The sequence below is a fragment of the Bos taurus genome, chromosome 11 (assembly GCF_002263795.3).
Source record: "Bos taurus isolate L1 Dominette 01449 registration number 42190680 breed Hereford chromosome 11, ARS-UCD2.0, whole genome shotgun sequence".
NCBI classification, from domain to species: Eukaryota; Metazoa; Chordata; class Mammalia; order Artiodactyla; family Bovidae; genus Bos; species Bos taurus.
In genome coordinates, this window is record NC_037338.1 from 27,788,238 (window position 1) to 27,795,185 (window position 6,948).

The 6,948-nt window shown below is 39.8% G+C and overlaps 1 pseudogene; it reads left to right on the top strand.

Moving 5' to 3' along the window:
- Positions 1 to 1,066: 1,066 nt before the first annotated feature.
- LOC104973330 (coiled-coil-helix-coiled-coil-helix domain-containing protein 2-like) lies at positions 1,067 to 1,615 on the top strand (annotated as a pseudogene).
- Positions 1,616 to 6,948: the final 5,333 nt, after the last annotated feature.

Here is a 6,948-nt window from a genome sequence, read left to right on the forward strand (position 1 = left end):
CTTTCTCTATGATCCAGTGAATGTTGGCAATTTGATCTTTAGTTCCTGTCTTTTCTAAACCCAGCTTGTACATCTGGAAGTTCTCCATTCACATACTGCTGAAGTCTATCTTGAAGGATCTGGAGCATAACCTTACTAGCATGTGAAATGAGCACAACTGTGCAGTAGTTTGAACATTCTTTGGCATGGTCCTTTTTTGGGACTGGAGTGAAAACTCCTTTTTCAGTCCTGTGGCCACTGCTGAGTGTTCCAAATTTGCTGACATATTGAGTGCAGCACTTTAACAGCATCATCTTTTAGGATTTGAAACAGCTCAACTGGAATTCCATCACCTCCACTAGATTTGTAGTAATAGAATCTAGTAGCACATAAATCAAATATACGTCATAATTAAGGAACACTCATACCAAAAATGCAAAGATGGATCAATATGAATGAATATATTAAGCAATACAGCTTAAACATGTATCAAAAGAGAAATACTATGTGAACATTCTTGCAGATGCTGAAAAGGTTATCTAATAACATTTCAATATCCCTTTCAATAAAAAAAATCTTATTAAAAGTAGTAATAGATGAATAGTTTGTTAACATGAAAAAATACACATATCATTAGAAATGCCAAAAACTATACAGTGAAACACTGAGTTGTAGTAAATTCAGAAACAAAACAAGAATGCATACTATGACCAGTATTATTTAACTTTGGCCAATACTAGCCAATGTCATTAGAGAAAAAGAGGGAAAATTACAAGGAAAAGGAAAGGGAAGGGAAGGAAAAGGAATAAAACACTATTCTTTGCAGGTGAGATAATATTATGGCAGAAAATCAACTTTAAAAATCATTACAAGATTTAGACAATTTAGTAAGGTAGCTGAGAGCAAAATTAAAACACGATCAATAATTTACCAATATATGAACAATCACCTAGAAAGTATTCAATTTACAAAAACAAGAACTACAAGAGAATACCTAGGAATAAATCTAAGAAATGTACAAGATTCACATGAAGAGAAAACGCCAGGGTCATGCACCTGTCAATGTTGCTTTAGCAGTGCGGTCAAGATGCCTAGTGGAAGTTGAAGCCGCACTTCCTGCGTGGCCCCTCCTGCCAGCTGCGTGCCTCAGATGACAGCAGCGCCCAGGTCAGCGCCCATAGCTCAGCCACCAGCAGCAGCTCCCCCCTCTGCCGCTGGTTCCCCTGCTGCTGTTCCCCAGCAGCCAGGTCTGATAGCCCAGATGGCTGTGGGTTCTGCCGTGGGCCACACTCTGCATCACGTCATCACTGGGGGCTTCAGTGGGGGAAGCAATGCTGAGCCTTCAAGCCCTGACATCACTTACCAGGAACCTCAGGGAACCCAGCTGCCATAGCTGCAGCAGAATGGCCCTTGCTTCTATGAGGTGAAACAGTTTTCGGAGTGTGCCCAGAGCCAAGGTGACCTTAAATTTTGTGACGGTTTCTGTGAGGTGCTGAAACAGTGCAGATTGGCCAATGCTTAAATAAGAAGTTCAAATTGAAGATATGAAAAATTACCTCTCGTGGCCATGTTGATTTAGCATTTAAAATATAATAATGAAGATGTTAAAACTCAACATTCAGAAAACGAAGATCATGGCATCTGGTCCCATCACTTCATGGGAAATAGATAGGCAAACAGTGGAAACAGTGTCAGACTTTATTTTTTTGGGCTCCAAAATCACTGCAGATGGTGACTGCAGCCATGAAATTAAAAGACGCTTACTCCTTGGAAGGAAAGCTATGACCAACCTAGATAGCATATTCAAAAGCAGAGATGTTACTTTGCCAACAAAGGTCCGTCTAGTCAAGGCTATGGTTTTTCCAGCGGTCATGTATGGATGTGAGAGTTAGACTGTGAAGAAAGCTGATTGCCGAAGAATTGATGCTTTTGAACTGTGGTGTTGGAGAAGACTCTTGCGAGTCCCTTGGACTGCAAGGAGATCCAACCAGTCCATTCTGAAGGAGATCAGTCCTGGGTGTTCTTTGGAAGGAATGATGCTAAAGCTGAAACTCCAGTACTTTGGCCACCTCATGTGAAGAGCTGACTCATTGGAAAAGACTCTGATGCTGGGAGGGATTGGGGGCAGGAGGAGAAGGGGACGACAGAGGATGAGATGGCTGGATGGCATCACCGACTTGATGCACATGAGTCTGGGTGAACTCTGGGAGTTGGTGATGGACAGGGGGGCCTGGCGTGCTGCGATTCATGGGGTCGCAAAGAGTCAGACACGCTGAGCGACTGAACTGAACTGAAAGTGTGACAGCACCCATTAAACCTCTCTTTAATCATTAATAGCTTTTGTGCTTCAGGACTGTGGTGGAAGAGGGTGTAGTCACTATATAGAAGTTCATTGAGATGGTATTGATTTTGGGGTTGGGCAGAAGAGGCGGTTGTGGTCTTGTAAACAGTGCTTTTCTGATGTTATTGTTTGTGAATTAATTAGAATAAAGCGATTTTCTTTCTAAAAAAAAGATTCACATGAAGAAAACTTTGAAGGACTTCAAAAGGTCATTAAAAAGTTCTTGAATAGATGGTAAGACACACTTAAATAATGGAAAATTATTTATAAAATAAATAAATAAATTTATAAATTTATAAATTTATAAAATAAATAAATATATAAATTGAACTTTTTCAAGAAAAATACCAACATTAATATTTTGGGAATAAAGCTAGAAAACAGTAATGATAGAGACTAGCCCTTACCAGATATTGAAAAAAATCATGAACGTTATAGTAATGAAAACAGTTTAGTACATGAAGAGAATAGATATCCCAGGAGTAGATGCAAATAAATACTGGGATTAGTTTCTGATAAAGCTGGTATTTCAAATCAGTGGAGTAAAATGATATATTTAATAAATAGTATTAGGATAAGAGGGTAGCCATCTGGAAAATATGAAATTGGATTCGGTCTTTCACTTACAGAAATGTAACTTCTAAATAAGAGTATTAAAAAAAAAGGTAACAGAAATGATACACCTGAATTTGTAAAAATTTTCATTTTCTGTATGGCATGGCAAAAAATTTCAACATTTTTCACTTCCAAACATTCATTTGGTTATCAGACCTATTTGATCACTTTAAAAATATTTTTTCCTTATTCAAATGGTTTATATGTCCAACCTCATCTTTCATTTAACTATATTGAAAATATTTATTTTATAATCTGTATCTTATAATATTAATATGGGAAGACTCTTTTTTTCCCCCTGCTGTCTCTTATCACAGTGGTTTGTTTCTTATTTTTGTTTGGTTTTAAATTTTTGACTGTGACAGCTTATTCCTTGGACTTTTGAGGGAATTCTTCAGCGAAGACTTGCATTTAATTCCATGGATGCCAAGGGGCACAGTCATTTCAAACAATATTACATGATTTTGAGACCACTTGGTAGTATGAAACCAGTGCTAAACAGTATTTTTTTTTCTAATTCTCACTTTGATTGCTTCTTTGACAGTGAGTTATTTTTAAACTTCATTGTTTTTTGCTACCCTCGATTATTCTCCATGAGCATTCTGCAAGTGAACCTTTATAAGTACAACCTCACTCAGGTCTTGGTTAATCGCTTGCCTAGTATACTAGAAAAACCAGTATGTGTGGTCTACAGCACCGATGTCTCTGCACTTAGGGGAGAATGCTCTTTTTCCTTTGTGTGTGTATGTGTGTCTTTAAACTGTATGTAGTGGCATGTCTAATCCAGATCTTACAAAATTACTCCATAGAAAAATTTACAGACAAAATCTCCTAAGGAAGACATCAGTGATGAATTGAATCACCTGGTTTCACCTGAAAACAATGGAGTCCATTGAATCAAGGCAGTCAAACATGCCTCCTCCGAGGACACAGAATTGATTTGTTTAATTTCTGAAAGGTCATCTGCCCTGGGAAAGGGAAGGGGAATTCTGCATTCTCGTCCATGGTCTGTAACCTCATCCCTGACAGCTGCAGGGACACGTGCACGGGAGGACTCTCTCCTTCCCCTCCTCCCACCTCCTGCCTTGCATTCACACATAGCTGTGTGGCAATTTTCTTTTATCACCATGGCCTGGGATGGGCTTTACTTGCTAGGCATCATGTTCTCCACAGAGGCTTCCCATGGGAAAGTCTTTCTCAGGCCCGTCAAATCACCAGACCAGGCATTTTTTTCCATCGTGGGTTCATTCTTGGATTGACCTCAGTGCATCAAGTCTTGATGAGTGTACATATCCATGCTCAGCTCTGTCTGAGTCAGTGCCTTTTCACACTGTCTTAGACATTCCCAGCTCCACAAGGCAAAACACAAGGCAATAGAGCCCAAATCAAGCCAAAGCCAGGCTCCCATGAACCTGTACCTTGACTGCTGCAACTGCCTCCTAACTTATCTCCCTGATTTCTATCCCTGGGACCACCCCAATGCATTTATGCATGTCTGCAAGAGTAACTGTCCTCAAATTTAACTGTACATACTTAAATGACCACCATCACCTTTCCTCCACCAAGAATCTTCAGATGATCCTCTTTGCTTAGAAAATCAGGTACAAATGAAGAGTGTCAGGAATGATGGAGAAAAAGGTTAATATAACAAGCTCTATAAATAGTCTTTTGCTTTCTTCTTCCTGCCAGCAAATTTGGAAAACTCAGCAGTGGCCACAGGACTGGAAAAGGTCAGTTTTCATTCCAATCCCAAAGAAAGGCAATGCCAAAGAATGCTCAAACTACAGCACAATTGCACTCATCTCACATGCTAGTAAAGTAATGCTTAAAATTCTCCAAGCCAGGCTTCAGCAATACATGAACCGTGAACTTCCAGATATTCAAGCTGGTTTTAGAAAAGGCAGAGGAACCAGAGATCAAATTGCCAACATCCGCTGGATCATGGAAAAAGCAAGAGAGTTCCAGAAAAACATCTATCTCTGCTTTATTGACTATGCCAAAGCCTTTGACTGTATGGATCACAACAAACTGTGGAAAATTCTGAAAGAGATGGGAATACCAGAACACCTGACCTGCCTCTTGAGAAACCTGTATGCAGGTCAGGAAGCAACAGTTAGAACTGGATATGGAACAACAGACTGGTTCCAAATAGGAAAAGGAGTTCGTCAAGGCTGTATATTGTCACCCTGTTTATTTAACTTATATGCAGAATACATCATGAGAAACGCTGGGCTGGAGGAAACACAAGCTGGAATCAAGATTGCTGGGAGAAATATCAATAACCTCAGATATACAGATGATATCACCCTGATGGCAGTAGGTGAAGAAGAACTAAAGAGCCTCTTGATGAAAGTGAAAGAGGAGAGTGCAAAAGTTGGCTTCAAGCTCAACATTCAGAAAACTAAGATCATGGCATCTGCTCCCATCACTTCATGGCAAATAGATAGGGAAACAATGGAAACAGTGGCTGACTTTATTTTTCTGGGCTCCAAAATCACTGCAGATGGTGACTGCAGCCATGAAATTAAAAGACGCTTACTTCTTGGAAGAAAAGTTATGACTAACCTAGACAGCATATTAAAAAGCAGAGACATTACTTTGCCAACAAAGGTCCATCTAGTCAAGGCTATGGTTTTTCCAGTCGTCATGTATGGATGTGAGAGTTCGACTATAAAGAAAGCTGAGCACCGAAGAATTGATGCTTTTGAACTGTGGTGTTGGAGAAGACTCTTGCGAGTCCCTTGGACTGCAAGGAGATCCAACCAGTCCATCCTAAAGGAGATCAGTCCTGGGTATTCATTGGAAGGACTGATGTTGAAGCTGAAACTCCAATACTTTGGCCACCTGATGCGAAGAGCTGACTCATCTGAAAAGACCCTGATGCTGGGAAAGATTGAGGGCAGGAGAAGCGGACAACAGAGGATGAGATGGTTGGATGGCATCACCGACTCGATGGACATGGGTTTGGGTGAACTCTGGGAGTTGGTGATGGACAGGGAGGGCTGGCGTGCTGCGGTTCATGGGGTGGCAAAGATTTGGACACAACTGAGCATGTCATTCATGCTCAGGACAGACTAAGCGACTGACCTGACTGACTTGACTTCCTGTCCTTTCTTTTCTCAAATTCTTTAATAGACATAAAATTATATAAAGTAATAATTACTTATGTACTGTTGGGTTTGAAATATATATAGGTGTAACAGTAATATAATATGATAACAAGAATAAGTTCAAAAGTGGGGAGAGACAATAGAGTTATCAGGAGTAATGTTTCTGTCTCACTGGGAATAAATTCATTTCAAAGCAAAACCTTTTGATTAGGTGTACCTGGTAAGCCTAGAGAAACAATAAGCAAATAGCTCCAAAGAGTTCCAAGTAAAGAAAACTACAGACCAACATCTGTTATGAATACAGATGCAAAAATCCTCAACAAAATACTAGCAAACCAAACCCAAGAATATATAAAAAGGAGAATACCTTGTCTAAGTTTGCTAGGGTTGCCATAACAAAGCACCACAAACTGGGTGGCTTAAGCAACAAAAACTTCTTCTCTCTCAGTTCTGCAGGCTAGAAGTCTGAACTGATGCATTCGCAGGACTGGTTCCTTCAGGTTCCTGAGGTATCTGTTCGAGGCCTCTCTCCTACCTACTTTAGTTCCACGGTTTGTGGCAGTGTAACTCCAATTTTCAAATGATATTCTCCCCATGTGCATGTCTAGGTCCAAATCTCTCCTTTTTATAAGGACATCTGTCACATTAGATTAGGGTCCACTGTAATTCAGTATGACCTCATCTTTATATCTACTGCGATCCTATTGGCAAATAAGGTCACATTCTGTGGTCCAGGGAGTTAGGACTTCCACATACACATTTTTCCAGGGACACAAGTCAACCTAAAACAAACCATGACCAAGTGAAACTTATCCCAGAAAAGCAAGACTTGTTTACCATTTAAAAATTAATTCATGTAATACACTATATTAATATAACAACAATCTTCACGATAAAAATTAA